At 39.4% G+C, this 16,330-nt stretch overlaps 1 long non-coding RNA gene across 1 annotated transcript; it reads left to right on the top strand.

The window, feature by feature from the left end:
* The first annotated feature begins 9,428 nt into the window (after window positions 1-9,428).
* LOC147653123 (uncharacterized) lies at window positions 9,429-15,500 on the top strand. Its single transcript, XR_015287001.1, has 2 exons — window positions 9,429-9,607; window positions 12,909-15,500. It is a non-coding gene; the product is annotated as an uncharacterized LOC147653123 (long non-coding RNA).
* Window positions 15,501-16,330: the final 830 nt, after the last annotated feature.

Raw genomic sequence — 16,330 nt, 5'->3', positions numbered from 1 at the left:
ACAATGATAAATCTACTTAGTACAAATTGGACTTTGTTTGAAAATCTTATTTTTATTGAAAGTTACTGAAGTTATGAAAGAAAACTCTCCTATTCCTTGTCTGATCAATGACCAAATGAGGGTCAGAAAGGAAATTCCTATTCCTATTCCTATTCCTATTCCTATTCCTATTCCTATTCCTATTCCTATAATCTGCAACTTTAAAATAAGTGGTATAAACCTTGGTTTTCATACTTTATTCCATTTTTTAAGGATAATTTTCTACATGTATAGTATTTCATTCTGACTAGAATGTCCTTGAAAAGTGTGAATTATTTAAAGAGTTTTGAAGAGCCTGACTTCCGTTTCTTTAAAAAAACCTCAAAATCCTCAAATGCATCTAGGACGCTGCTGATTTAAATCCACATGGCTGTTTGTTCACTCCCCCCAATGGAATGCAGAAGGGAATCACGGGGGTGAAAGTGCAAAAACCCCTCCTGTGCTCAGATAAACAGTTTAGAAAGTAAAGCAAAAGCTGTGGACACGAATAAAACAAAACAAAGAATTCATTCCCCACGTCCCATGGACAGGCAGGTATCCATGATGTCTGGGAAAGAAGGGTTCCCTACTGCATGACAGGTACTTGGGAAGGCAAGTGCCATCACTTCAACTTCTTCATTGCTTCACCTTCTCAGCTCTTACTGCTCAGCACGAGGCTGTGTGGTCTGGAATGTCCCTTTGGTCACTCAGGGTCCACTGTCCCAGCTGTGCCACCTCCGAGCTCCTTGCTCACCCCCATTCTGCTCACTGTTGGGGCAGTGTGAGGAGCAGCAAAGGCCTTGGTGCTGCATAACCAACCACTGTCAGGTAAAAAAAGTGTCACTTTGATGGCCTGGTTTGATTATAGCCAGCGATGCTGCCTCACCGCTCTCCTGTGCTTCCCAATCTTTCTGCATTTCATTACCTTGACTGTGAACTCCAGAGGGAGGCATCACATTTTTGTCTTTTCTTTGTCCATTTTAGTTGTACTTTAGCTCTTGAGAAGAATTCCTGTAAGTTGCTTGGTATTATTGCAACTGATGAGGTTTAAATAGGGTAAGCTGTGAAAGTGACTTCTCTTTTTGCTTGCCTTGGTTTTGTATAGTTACTTTTGGAGCAGGCAGAAGAGGTGCACCAGTTGCTACCTGTTCTCCCATGTGTTTAGGAGCACTTCTTCCTTCAGAGGAATGCTGTGACTCTCACAGGAGAGGAGAAGGAAAAACTTTTCACCAAGAATGGCTGTCAGACATACTTAGTCCTGAGTGTGCTTCAGTCACAGCAGCCTCACACCAGCTGCTCTTGAATTTCCATCATATTGCTCCCAAGGAAAGGTGTGAACATAAATACACCTAATGCCCTCCTGACTGCTTTACAATAGCTCCTAAAGATCCAAGAACTTTCTGAATGCCAGATAAGAGGAGACAATGCACTTTTTAGCACTACTTCCCCAGAAACACAGGTTGAGAAAAACCTGATTTGCTTTTATGGCATTCTACATTCCACAAAGAGATTGTATTTTAAAAATGCTTTTAATTATTTTTAAAATCTTTTTCACCCATCTGAATGGTTAACAGCTTGAAATAATGCTGGATCTTTGTCATATGAGTTGCATGACTATCATGCAGCAGAATTTTTCAAAGTAGGAGTCAACAATTTAAGTAGTTGAAATCCCCAGCTGCCTGTGCTAAAGACAAGAGTGGACAATTCAATTAACCACAGCCTCAAGGAGCATAATTCATTATCAATTTTACCAATATCAATATCCTGAATGTGAAAGAGGCTGGAACACAGATGTCTAACCAGGAAAGCAATGCTGTAAATCTGCTAGCTTTCCTTGCTCTCTTGCTCTTTAACTGATTGCAAGAATAAAAGCCAACCAAAACCAAACCAAACCAAAACAAGCAAAAAAGCAAAAAAAATTAAAAAAAGTCCCAACCCAAACAAAAAACCTCCGGTGAATTTGATTGCATAATGGAAAAATATGCCCAAAGAAGTCATTAAATCACTTTCCTGAACCTTTAAAATTGCTTTTGTTCTCACATACATATACTTCCCTTCTAACCTGATTTTGTCATACAACAGTTGTGGCAGTGACAATGGTTAGTCACAGAAATGAAAAAAAGCAAGGTGTTCCAGAGGTCAAATAGATTGTCCTCTTTAATCTAGGAGAAAATTAACTGTATCTGGATTCACTAATATGTTTCTTAAAACCCATTTTAGAAACTCCTGTCACCAGATATTCCACCACATTTTTGCCTATCAGTCAACATTGTCAGGAGTAAGATTTTCCATGCATTTAGCAGTAATTTTGTGCTCTAAATTAAGTTAATTACTATTTACTTTGCCTTTGAAAATCAGAGCTGATTAGGGAGTCACATTTTCATTCTGCAAAGAATTCTAGCCTCCAAATGCTATTGTTATCCCAAATGAGAGAAAGAAGCCAAAATGATATTTTTTTTCTTCAAAGTTAAAATGTCATATCTTGGATTAGGATGACCAAAATGTTTTCAAGTCTGTCAAACCATTTGTCTAATTATCCTTTCATACATTCATCTGCATGAAATCATTCAAAGAAAAGATTTTAGCATTATCAGAATGGTACATGAAAGCTGAAATTATGTGCTTTGTCTTTCCTGCTGAAATTGCTACTGAATCTTTTACATGTCTGTGACTTGTTTATTTTATTTTCAAATAAATTACATTCTTTGTTGGAAGATTATTCTAACTCTGCTAGACTGCAGTGAATAGCATGTTTGGTAATTTATTTTTTTACAAGGACAGTGACTGTGGATAATGGATTTTTTTAAAAGAGAAGCTCTCCTGTTATTTACAATCAAAATCTATGTTAAAATATTACACGAAAACCAACACATATTAGTATTTTATTAAATTTTACTGAAATGATTTTACTAATAACACCAATATCCAAAACCTTAGTTTCAGAATAAATCAGGACTTCTGGGCATGAAACTGCAAGAGCTGAGACAGGATGTGCACCAGAGACCTGTAACCATTGAAGTCATTGATGTTGCATTCTTTGCTGAGCTGCTGGAATTAAGCACTGCTAGGGAGTGGAGAGGGAGCAGGGGTGAACAGCAGATCTACTTTCTTCCCTTTGAATTCTGAGCTCCTTGCACTTTGTGAGTGTGCCTATCATTGCACGTCATTACTAGGGGGAGATAGGCATAGCCCCAGGAATGTGTGTAGAGATCAGGAGAAATCCCTGGAAATTAAACTTGTGGGAAAGTCAAAATTCTCTCTAGTTCAATGCAGCAAACTGACAAAAGCAGCTGGTAGTGAGTGAGACAATGAACAATAACCCCATCTTCAGGTTGAGTTTTCCTTGAAAAAGTTAAGAGTTATGTTGATGTAGCATGGTTTAACAGGCTTTGATCTTGGGATCTTCAACCTTGGAGCGGACTCCTGCATTCCCAAACAACACACATTGCTAGGGCAAGATAGCTCCTTTTCTTTTATTGAATAGGACATTTGATGTAGAAGCAGGGAGAAATAATGCCCCATTGCTCTGCTGCTCTTTGCTGAACCTGCATTTCCCACTCCGCCTGATCAAAAGCTGATTTATTGCCACTAGAGCTGATAACAGCCTATTTGTCACTGAAATAACATCAGCATAACAGGAGAGGAATGGAGCAACAGATGTTTATCCCAGACCAGGGTCCCAAACATCTGAAGAGACCGAACAACTTCTTCTGAGAAGTTCAAATTGCAGATTTTGCACAAAGCCCCAAGGCAAAATACAAATGCCAGCCTGGCAGCCTTCACAGCCCAAAAACACACACTGGTTCTCACTGTCCCTGCTAAATCCAGCCCTCTCTACATCTCACACAAATTTCCACAGACTTAAAGAGAAATCTTCCTCTGGAAATGCTGCGTTGTACCACAACACACCACTGTTGGTGGAAATGAGACTCAGTACCACTGCTTTATGTTTTGACCACAAACCCCAACATTATCTCTTCTCCTCAAGGTCAGGGAGATATTCTGACTACGTCACACTCTCTATGAGCTGTCATGTATTGCATCTGGCTACAACTTCTTCTTCAGACTGCTTTTGGGAGCATTGCTGTTCCACGCCAGCAAAATATGTGTCACTTGCTACTGTTCCCAAACCTTCCTTTGCAACATCTGCTTCCCAGTCAGGAGAGCCAGTGCTAGGAGAAAATGAACACGCCATGTGTTAAGCACAATAGATGAGTGTATTAATGCATAGGAGGTGTCAGTGCTCTCCCCAGCTATCAAAAGAAGGCTGTCATCCAAGTCTCAGGAGGTTTGAGTTACAAGGTGAAAGAAGCACCAGCCAGGGCTGTGAAGCCTGCTGTCATTTAGCAATGAGAGCTTGTACCTCGCCTCTGTTAGTGCTGACACCTCTTTGTGTTGGCACTTGCCATTCAACATTAATAGAAAAAGGAAATAGCCCAGCTCACTGGCAGCCAAAATACATATTCAGGGGAGCCTTTAGAACAGCAGAGAAAGGTCCAAGCGTCTCACTGCACTGATTTCTGATGGCAGAAATGATCAGATTCCTAAATTGTCTTTAAAATGGTCTCATTTGGCTGGCTTTAATACATGATTCTTGCTTTCTTAGGCTGAGTGATTATTTTATTCAAAACAGCCAGAATACAGTTCCTTAAAATGAGTTTTCTTTTTTTCCCCCCTGGTCCTTTCTTTTCCTGTATTGCCATTCAAACCATGTGTGATCGTTTCAGATACACTAAGTGCATCTGTACACTCATTTTTCACACATGTAGAGGGGCTCATTTATCCTTTCAGGGAAGTACTACATTTTGTGTGAAAAGCATACAAAGGAAATGATTTTCTCTTGGCCTTGTGTTCCTTTCCTGCACTATATCCATTGTCATAAATAGTGAACACATACAAAAGGTCTTCTGAAGCTAGACAATTTCATCCTCTACTTAAAATTCTCCCTATTAATTTAAATGATTGGGAATTTACTTTGCTTGCAAAAAAATATTTTGCCTGTTGACATGTTCTTCACATTAAATCCATAATGAAAGGGCAGGAAATTGATAAAATCTCTCTCTTCTCTCCATGTTGAGTTTTTGGGGCTTTTTCTCTTGTTTTCCTTTTACAACAGCATGGGACATTATTTTTTCATTGCACCTGCCTGGATTGTGTCAACTCGCCTTTTATCCTTTTATCGCCTTTTTAAAATGGACATCTGATGTTTTTTCAAAGACTAAAATCTTTAAGTCCTATCACTATGTGATATTTCTCTTAAGAGAAATCCATTTCTAACCTATTATCTCAGAGGCTACATTTTAAGTGGGGAATGGGAATTTATAATAAAAAAAATTGGCTGCTTCCTCCCCCAGAACAGAAATATCCTCAAACTCAATTCTAAATATATATTTCCGCATGTATGTGTGTTTATAAAGATGCTTATTATCCTCCCCACAATATACATATTTATGAATCAAATCTTGGGATTTTTTAGATGTTTGTAACAAGCACAACCACAAGCATAAAAATATCTTTGCAAGTTTCTAAGGTAACAGAATGTGTTTGTTTCCAAACTGAAATCTGGAGGACCAATAATTTACGAGAGAGAAGAAAAAAAAATTAGCAAAACCTGGAAAGCAAACAGACCATAATGAATTATTCTTGGACTTCACTACTTGGAAACACCTTAAAAATAGGGAATGGATTTCCAGAATGTATAATGATAACTGACAGCTGAAATGTCACTAGTATTTGGGAACAGTAGCTCTTGAAAACCTCAGTGTCTGGACAATTCACATACATTTTCCCAGAGTACAGCTGCCCAACCTGTAGAAACACCATTCCAAGAGCTAAATTGAAAGCAAAATGACTTATGTGAGATTGAAATAACCATTGATTATAGCAGAGTAATTGTTTAAGGTGTTTCCCTCCTGCACAAATTTTTTTAAAATAACATCTAACATACAAATTCTGCTTTATAGAGTTTAACAGATGCTTTCTCAAGACTTTAAACTGTTTAACTTTTTTTATACTCTGACTTAACAGCTGAAGTGTTTTCCAAAGCTTTACTTTGAAAAAAGTAAATCTAACGTGCTGTAGCATCACTGGCAAATGTTTATTTACTGTAGGCTTTAGGTGCTGTTCATTTGTCATCTCTTTATAAGTAATTTTCCAGAAAATTCAGCCTGTGAAGATACAGGGAAGAACCAGATTTTAATCTTAGGAAGATTTAAAAACATTTCTATGTTGAAATTGTGTCACTAATGAAGTAGAAAAATCTTCTTCAACCTGTGCCTTTTTTTTTTCCCTCCAGTTTCTCTAATTTGATGTATTATTTTCTTACATCTTTTATATGGCCATAAAGTTAATTACAGCTACACCTTTTTGACGTCCTTAATCTTCAAGCTATTTTTAATAGGGTTTAATGAATATGTGATATATTACTTCGTCAAAAAGACAGATCAGGCAGAAAAAAGGGGAGAACAAAGAGGTCTTCACTGCTTTTAAAGGCCCAGTATATATAAGAGAGTTCTGAGCGTATCTCCCCAATCCCATGTTTTTCTGCTCTGACAAATCCCATCCCTCTTTACACTCCTAAAAAACTTCAGCATTTAGAGCTCTTCAAGGGGCATAGATTCCTCTTCCTCCTCTTACAATTTAACTTTTTTAGCATTTTGGTTTTTTTGTCAGTGAAAGCTGAACTCCTTTCCTCTTCCTCTTTGGGTAGCATTTCAACACCCTGTTTTCTCCACTGTCCTCATTTTCCAATTGCAACCCTTCCTGACTCAGTATCCGCCTCCTAATATAACATCCACAGGCAGTTTTCCATATCAGGGACACAGAATTTCACTCTGTTTATGTGCCACTCAGATATATTTGCTCTCTGCATGTAATTAAATCTACTAATTATCTGCTGACAGTCAAATTCATAGCACCATGGAGCCCTTTTAAGCAGAACCTTGGCAATAGTGCAAAAGACTTGTTGTTTTTTTTTTTATGGGGGGGAGGGGGGGAGGCAGAAGGAGAGGGAGATGGGGATGGGGAGAGAATAGGATTGTTTTCATTTTCTCCCTTGAGTTATAGCCTACATTTCCAGTAAGCACCTATTCCCAAGCCAAAATAATAAAATCTGGTAGTTGTGGATCTTTAATAAGGGGGTCTGCAGCTGGTGTTTTCTTACTGTCTCACATACTTAAATTTGACATGTCTAGAGGTAAGAGATCTCTGGGGAAGATAATGCTGGACTGCTGTGTGTCTGCTTGGAAATTGGATAAATTCCCAAAATTCCTGACTCTGGCCACAGGGACACTGAAGGTGATCAGCAAGGATAGAAAGATGATCAGCAGCTACAGCTTCCCTGTTTAAGAACAACTTGGAGTGCTCCTTTCACAGGAGGTGCCAAAACTGGCCCGGCAAGGGCTTGAAGCCGTGTTCAACCCTGGCCATTATGATGTGCAAGTGCTAATGCCAGATTTGGACATCAAAGACAGCTTTTGCCCACAGCAGTGCCCTGGATGCAGCAGGCGCAGCCCAGATTGATCCACTCCACTCTAATGGCTCAGCGTCTCTCCACATGCTGTGGGCACTTTGAACCCAGGGTAGAAGTGCTGGGGTCTAACAAGTCAGGTCACATCTTCTCCTAGGCCATACCTGAGACATTCCCACCCCCTGCTCTGCCAGCACGGAGCACAGAGCTTGCAGAGAGGGGCAAGAGTGTCTTCCTGTGCCACTTCTTGGTGTTGCTTTCCCACCAGCACTCCATGAGTCTCTGTAGATAAGAATTAGGCCTTTTTGCTTTTAACTTTTTTAATAAAAGAAGGCAGATTAACTCCTTTAGGGGAAGGAGCTGCCTGGGATCTGTTTGATCTTCTGTCTGCAGTCACAGTTTGATCTGTTTTTCCAAGCAGTCAAAAAAATGTTTTTCTATTTTTTAATAAGGCTGGGAAGAATTCTTCTGGGTGTCTCTAACAACCATTCGATCTTTTACTGACACCTTTTCACTCATGAACAGGCCTGTTTAGAGCACAGATTATTTTCTTACAAAAATCACTATAAAAGGAGGCCCTGAAAAAAGAGATTTTCATGCTTGAGTGATTGTAAATTCGTTGTAATTTTACAGAAAGATGAAATGGTGGATTGCCACAAAGTATTTTCATGGCTATTACATGGAACTGTATCGACAAAGCAGGTGCAGCTTTGTCTACAACAGTCATTACCTACCTGGAGCATTTATAAACAACTGGAAACAAATTTGAATTCCCAACAGTATCATGGCAAAGAAAGATGTTTATCTCCAAAAACATCTCTATGAAAAAAGAAATCTTTGTTTTGAAAGCAGATCAGTCCTGACCCCTGGATGTAAGGCATGCTGAAGTCTGGAGTATTTTAAATCTACCGTTAAATTGAGTAATGGGGCTGCATCACTCATTCTTCTCTCACTGATAGGAATTTGATGTAAGCAGAAAATATTCTGTCATCACTGTGCATCTGACAAAGGACATGCCACAAACAGGGAAGAATTAGTCCTGAAATGCCACAGCATGTTCCTTTTCTATCACTCTTCCTCTCTTTCTTGGTAAAGATCTAAACCTGAAAAGAATACATGTAAAAAATGTAACCAGAGTGGTTAGTGGAGGAGGTAGGTTATAAAAGTAAATATCACTCTTCCTACATTCACCCAAAACTTCTTCAGTGGTTTAAGAAGTTTATAGTGTTAAGTCAAATCTTCTCTAAAGTACAAAAATCTGCAAGTTAAGGACCATTTATGTCTTTGCAAGTTGAGGGTGAGATTTAAGTCCCCAACTTCGATGTTTCTCAAAGATATAGATCATACAGATCAGAATCTCACTAATCTTTAAAAGCAGACAGGAACACAGTATTTACCATTCTCTGAATGTCTCTGTTCAACATAACAAGCATTGGTCTCTACGTGCATAAGTTATAGAAGGCTAAAATTGACTGTGGCAAGTGCCATCATTAACTTGTACACACATCTGTTTTGACATCTGGTGTAATGTTCATCTGCCAAAATAGAGGCAGAACTTTGTATTTCAAGCATTAAAAATAGACCCAGACCAAACTGTACAGATGATAAGGGGTAGGGACTGGCACACCACTCTCGACAGAGCAAAACTACTGAAGAATAAATGGGTGGGTGACACATGCCTTCTTTTCACTCTCTTGTTTCATTTAATGCTCTGCACAGAGTTAAGCTACCCAACAGGACCATTCTACAATTCCAGGCAGCTACACAATCCTGGATAGAGAGATCCAGTGGCTTGGCCTATGAAATGAGCCACAAGAGAATGCCAGGTGTTTAACCATGAATCACTTTGAATGGAGGAACACACGGGGTTGCTGTTAGTGCTGATAGGATTCCGTGTGGCAATTCCACATCTCTGCTTATTCACAGATTATTGTGATGTAACAGCAGAAATCCAGCAAGACACATTGCAGTCATCTCACACTGCCTTTTCCAGATGTACACACAGCCCTAGTATCCATACCCTACCATAATAATGAAAAGAGTGTGGGTTGGAAGGTACCTATAAAAGTCTACCAGTCCAACCCTCATGCAATGCACAGGGACATCTTCCAGAAGATGAAGGTGTGTAGTGTCATGTTGGGCAAAGCAAGTGAATGTTTGGGAAGTATCAAATTTGCTTGCCACATGCAGATCCTAGCTCAGAAATAAAGGGACATGGTTACTTGCATGGTTAAGGGACATGTGGTAGAGCATGGAGATCTACAGGAATATTTCAGGACTTGAACAGTGGAGCTGCTTGCTTTAGAAATGGGAAGGACCAGGAGACACTCAGCTGCTCTGCTCTGAGGATTATAGACTCAGAGCACTGTAACTTTTACAAGTTGCTGCCTCCTTGTGATGTTCCTTATCATCAAAGTATGGAAACTATGAAGTGGATCAGTCCTGCAAACCCGTGAAGGCAGCATGTTGCCTCATGTATTGTAAAGAATGACAATATTGAAGATCAGCAGCATCTCAGGAAGAAAAGCCCTTTGAGTGGTACAGATAGCAAGTTTATAGGGGTAGTTTGCCACTGCAGTGATTTTGTTCTTATCCTCTTCCCTTCCACTGTATGAATTTGTCTCCTGCTTATTTTGTCAAGAAATCATCAGTGCAAGGGCCATAGAAGATATTTTGGTGAAGAACTCTTCTTGGGCACTAACTGAATAGATGATAGGATACAAGAAGCTACTGTTCTTTTCTAAATAATCACAGAATCACACAACAAGCTGATTTGGAAGGGACTCACAAGGATTATTGAGTCCAACTTCTGGCCCTGCACAGTTTTTCAAGTGTAATACTACCACCATCCCCTGTCTACATTTCAGTAATTTTCTGGTTTTGATTTTTAGTTTTCATATCTCTGCTTTTCCTGAACTGTTTTCCTCCCTTTTGAAAGGAGAGAAGACACAAAAAGAAAGGACAAGCAGTTTTTCATATGCGTGAATAATTCAGCCAAAACTTTACACACAATTTAGGAACATTCACTTGAGTGGCCTTGAACACTGTGTTGGCCTCTCTGGATGTGGTGCTGCTTTCACTGTCTGTGCTTTGTTATCCTGATACAGATGGAGCAAACCTGTGCCTACTTGGTTTTTCTATCACCCTTGGGCATTTTTTTAGTAAGCTGGTTGTCCAGATGATAGTGAGGAGAAGTCAAAGTCTGGTGAACAGCAAAATGCTCAGTAAATTCTGCAGCTTGTGGCTCCAGGATGGTTCCTTCACTGATCAGATTGCAAATCAAGTAGGATGAACGAGTTTCTTGTACCTTATACTGTAGGACTCTATTGTAAGGAGTGCTGCTGTGAGCAAACAGCCTTGTGGCAATGCTCTGCCAGGGGACTCCAGCCTGGGTGGGAGTCAGGAAGCATGAACTGAACAGAAGAATCTCTTCTTGATGCTCAGAATGACAGAAAGGGAAGCAGTCCAAGATAATTGCTTTTTCCTTCACTGAGTATCCATTTACATATTTATGTTCCCTTTCATAGTTCACGTGTCCACTGCAGTTCCACACTTCTCTCTGTGGTTGTCTTATCGAGAGCAGAGCACCCTGCTCAACTCAACCAAAACGAGCAAATGAGAATTATGGGTTCAAATATGGACTCTGTACCTAAGAGCATCTCCATCTTTTTCCTGGGAATAGCTTCTTGAACATGGAAATTCTTTGGGTATCTGACCAAAACCTGTTTGGATTCTATAGTTCCCCAATTCAGTTTTTGATTAAAAAAGCCAACCAAACCAAGAACTTAAGGCCTTCTTTGGCTTCTTTGTGCCATGATTTCTTCTTCCATCTCTATGTAAGGAACATCATTTGTAAGACTGCAAATAATGAATTTCTGAAGGTTTTTTCCCCCTGTTTGGACAGATGCCTTTAGGCAAAATCAAACCAATTTGTGCATATTTTAGCATATAAATTTGCTTTATAAAATATGCATGTCATAATATGTGAGAGGAGTTTCTCAAAGTGCAGCAAAAAGAAACTTTAATGCTGAATCAGAAAAGAAACAGGCTGCAATGAGAACTTTCCACAGAATTACAGTCATAGAATATCCTGAAGTGGAAGATATCCACGAGGATCATCAATGTCCAATTCCTGTCCCTTCACGGAACAGTCCTGAGAATCCCACTGTGCCTGGGAGTGTTGTCCAAACACTTCTTCAGCCCTTTGAGGTTTGGGACTGTGGCCACCTCCCTGAAGACCCTATTCCAATGCTCAGTCACCCTCTGGGTGAAGAGTGTTCTTGTAATATCCAACCTAAACCTCTTCTGACACAGCTTCAGGCCATTCCCTTGAGTCCTTCTGCTGGTCACCACAGAGAAGAGATCAGTACTTGTCACTCCAGCTCCCTCATGAGGAAGTTGCAGCTTGCAATGAAGTCTCTCTTCTCCCCCAGGCAGCTGGCATAACAACGTTATCTGAGGCAAATGCAGAGTCTAGGAAAACAGAAGAAATGAAGACTGGAGTTGTAAAAATCAGTTTGTTTCAGCAGCATCTTCATTAGCTAAGGCATGAGTGTTAAAATGTCTGTAAGACCTTGACAGGGGCTCATGGAGGAAAGGAAAAGCTTTTTGGCCTGAGAAATAAAATTTAATGCAAGTATCTGAAGTATGAATCTCTCAAATCCGCAAGGCAGTGTCAGGAAGGGAGTTTAGACTTAGACCATAGCTGAAGAGTTGGATTACTACTAAAAGAAGTCCCATAACAGCTACATCTGTCATGGATAGATTAATGTTCAGGTCACACATAGATGACCTTGATAGCTGTGATATGCAGTATCCACAGGACAAGTCTCTACATAAATGGCTTTGTTTTGTTTACACCAGCACTGTTCTTCTGCAGTGGCTGTAGGTTTGTGGGTTAAAGCTTGATCTACTGTAACTCCTGAGTCTTGATTGTATGGGGTTTGTTGTTTTGTTTTTGATTTGGTTTGGTTTGGGTTCTTTCATTGCAATGGTTTGTACTATTCAACAGGAAACGCTACTGGCATATACCTATGTATATGTTGGAATATATACGTTGGAACAGTGTAGGTAATTATAAGTTCTCTGTCATTTTCATAAAATAGATTCAAATAATTCCATTTTTTTATTGGAACTTCCTTTTGTTTGCTTAAACCTAGAGGCAAAAAGCATTACAAATAATGATGGTATCAGTTTCTTTTCCATTTAACCTGCCAGATCCTTTATCTGTCAATTAGGTCAACACCTCTTAGTGTTGGGGGAGGGAATCTCTTTATCCAATTCACTGCCATTTGGGAGGTAGATTGTCCATATGGCTCCACTTGAGCCAAATGACCAGAAGGCTTCTTTTCTGAGTTTTAAAGAGCTTGTTGGCTGACTTTAGCAAGGACATACTTTTGATAATTTATGCTGTTAACAACAGGTAACTTCCCAGCTGGAACCAAAAGAAAGGAAAATGGAGATAGGAGACAATCAAAGATAGAGAATACTTTGTTCTGTCAGGAGATGGACAACTAGATTCTGCCTTCTGTGACAGTAAAATCATTGAATATCATAGAATCACAGACTCAAATAATGGCTTGGGCTAGAGAGGGAGCTTAAAGCCTTAAAGGGTCCTTTTCCATTAGACCAGATTGCTCAAAGCCCCATCAAACCTGAACACTACTGCAGATTGGGCACCCACAAGTTCTCTGGGCAACCCCTATCAGTGCCTCATGACCACCACAATAAAGAATTTCTTCCTAATACCTAATCCAAACTACTCTCTTTCAGTTTGATGCCACCCCCCCTTGTCCTGTCACTACACGTTCTTGTAAAATTCTCTCTGAATCTTTCCTATCAGCTCCCTTCAGGTTTTGAACATAAAAACCTAGTACCATCCCCTAGATTCAGTCATATATTTTTATTAAATGTTTTAAATTAAGCAGTTAGATGCTTTGCTCTGTAGCTGGAAAGAGGAATGCTTCTCCTGAATATTTTCAAGAAAGTCTTTCAACTATTTTTTCTGAGAAATTCAAGTTTTGGAAGGTAGGTTAATTCCAGTTGCAAAGTTGCATAACTTGGATTATAAAGTGCTCTGAAAAAAACCCCAGTCAAGTGAAAAGCTGAGTGCTATTTTTTTAAAATTTTTTTATTACTAAACCTCAATAAGAATTTTTCAAGCATGTAGAAAGAATTTCACTCATGGTAAAAATGTTTACCCCATTTTCTGATTCTGGACATTGATTGTTGTTCTGAAAGAAACTGAAATAATGACAAATTCAACAGCTCTAGAAACTCGTGCATCACAAACACAATAAACTATTCCAATTTCTAAGTAATCTTTTGCCTAGGATATGCATGTGAATTGTGTTGTTTCTGTCACATGAAATAACAATTCTCTGGGCTAAAAGTCAGTAGCATTTTTCCTTGAAGAATGTAGACAGGTTATTATTTTATTTGTTTCTATGATATTATTAAAGGACATAATTTATTTATATTATGGTCCTCATGTCCTGTTTTCCAAACAGTAAAATGATCTTCTGATGGCAGTGTCTTCTGATGGCAGATGCTATTTTTATTTCTTTTTGTACCTCCCCACTTTTATTTTGTATTTTGCATGTGGAGAGGATGCTTTTCCCCTCCCCAGAGAAATAGTGTCAAGCAGGTATTTATTCATTGGAAAAACTACTTAAGCAAAGATACACATCTATTGTAGGAATAAATATGTTTCACCTCACTTGTGGCTGCCAATTTAAGACAGAAGTAAATGTCACAGATTAACTTACAAATCTGAAACCCATTGCTGTAAGTAGCCTGCAAAGCAGGTTGTCATTGTTTACTGTGTAGAAAAGGTATTTACTATGCAGCTTTCACAGCACAGGCACCAGCACAGTTTTGCTTTCTTGTAGGAGTGGGGCTGTGGGGTCCCTATTAGGCTGATTTGAGTGTGAGACATGGCTTAGGTCACTGCAAATGGGTAAACAAGCCCAGGTGGTCTCTGTAGAGGACAATACAGCTTTGCATATTTAGATGACTTCTTAATTTGGTCTCCCTGTGGAGGCATTTCCAAAATAATGGGTGGAACAAATGATGCGTGTCCAGATGAGATCTCTCTTTCTGTGAAGGGCAGTGCCCCAAATGCTCACCCATGCAACTGGAACTTCACCACAATTATTGTCCTACTGAGCTGCAGCCCTCAAAATCCCCTTTTTGAAGATGTGGGAGGGAACAAGGTGAAGGAGCAGGAGCTTACCTGTATCTGGATGCACAAAATTTGGCTGTACTACCATCTTCTTGCTAGATATTAGGAGAAATGGGCGAGGGATAGCTGCTTCACCAGCTCCTGAACCAGAAACTAGCTGGAAGAACGAAGGCATGTCAGGATATAAAAATATGTGTCAGGGAAATGAAGTGATGTCCTACTCACCTGGTGTGAGGTCTACAGAAGCAAAAAATTGGTGAAGAAGCTTCTCTACAAGCATATACCATTCCCTCTGACTTTTGCTGGAGGTAACAACAATCTGTCACCACGTGTGAGTTAAACATGACCTCTTTGGACTGGCAGCAAGTTAAAAATCTCTTAAGGGGCTCAGAGGTCAAGTGGGTGCACTGAATGAGCTGAGGGAGGAGCAGCCTGGGAGAAGGGGAGGAGGTTTAGTGAAACACAGCCCAAGGAATTATGGGTTTTATGCTTCATGGATTTTTTTTTTTTTTTTCTCTTTCTCTGAGCTGAAAACAAGCCAAAAGCACTGGGTAGATCTGATTACATATAAAATATCATAGAATGGCATGGAATGGAGTGGAATGAAATTTTGCAGAATTTAACATAATGGAGTGGAATGGAATTGAATGGAATGAAATGAAACCTCATAGAATGGCATGGCATGCCATGGAATGAAACCTCATAGAAAGGCATGGAATGGCACGGAACAGAATGGTACCTCATGGAGAAGCATGGAATGAAGGAACTTCATAGAGCAGCATGGAATGGCATGGAATGGAATTTCATAGAATAAAATGGAATGAAACCTCATGGAATGGCATGGAATGCAGTGGAATTAAACAAAATTAAGAGAACTGCAGTGGAATTGAGCAAAAGGAGATGGAATGGAATGGAATGGAATGGAATGGAATGGAATGGAATGGAATGGAATGGAATGGAATGGAATGGAATGGGATTCTTCCTCATGATCTGCACTCTCTGCAGAAATCTCTTCACTGATGTATCTTGAGGGTTGGTAATACAAAACCCATAAAGAAAACCAAAACAAATACTTTGTCTTCTCTGTTAATCCTGTCAGATACCCATTTATTGTAAAGACCACTAGGCAGTATTGGCATGTTTGTTCCATGTACTGCAACAAGATTTTCGAGAAGAAACGCTAGAATCCTGCTCCCAAGGATAAAATGGAAGAGCTTCTAGTGTCTGTTCCTGAATAACTCCCACATGATTCAATAAAAAAGAAATATCAATATCAAATATCAATATTATATAATAAGTAAGTGCCCTTATTATGAAGCCTTGACTCTCAGTGTGGCATTAAGAGCTGCAGGGAAGGGCAGCAGAGTAGCACTCTCAGTGAGCAAAGATATTTGAGAATCTGGAATAAATTATGGTACTTAACAGAGTTTGTGTGCCATTTATGTTTATGTCATGTGATTTATTTTTACAAAGCCTCAGGATCCATTTTCCAGGTAGTAAATACTTTTGCCTTGAGATCTTTCAATTTAACCATTGACATGACTCTTTTGTGTTTATATCTTATTGACACTGAACAAATACTTGTGGGTACCAAGAATTTATTTTCATTCAAAAATGTAGTATTTCAGGAGGCATAGTGAAAAATCTTTTGCAAAAATTGC

The sequence above is a fragment of the Cyanistes caeruleus genome, chromosome 5 (genome assembly GCF_971803275.1).
Source record: "Cyanistes caeruleus chromosome 5, bCyaCae1.hap1.1, whole genome shotgun sequence".
Lineage (NCBI taxonomy): Eukaryota > Metazoa > Chordata > Aves > Passeriformes > Paridae > Cyanistes > Cyanistes caeruleus.
The sequence above is the reverse complement of the archived record's forward strand: the minus strand, read 5'-3'. Positions and strand labels throughout refer to the sequence as shown.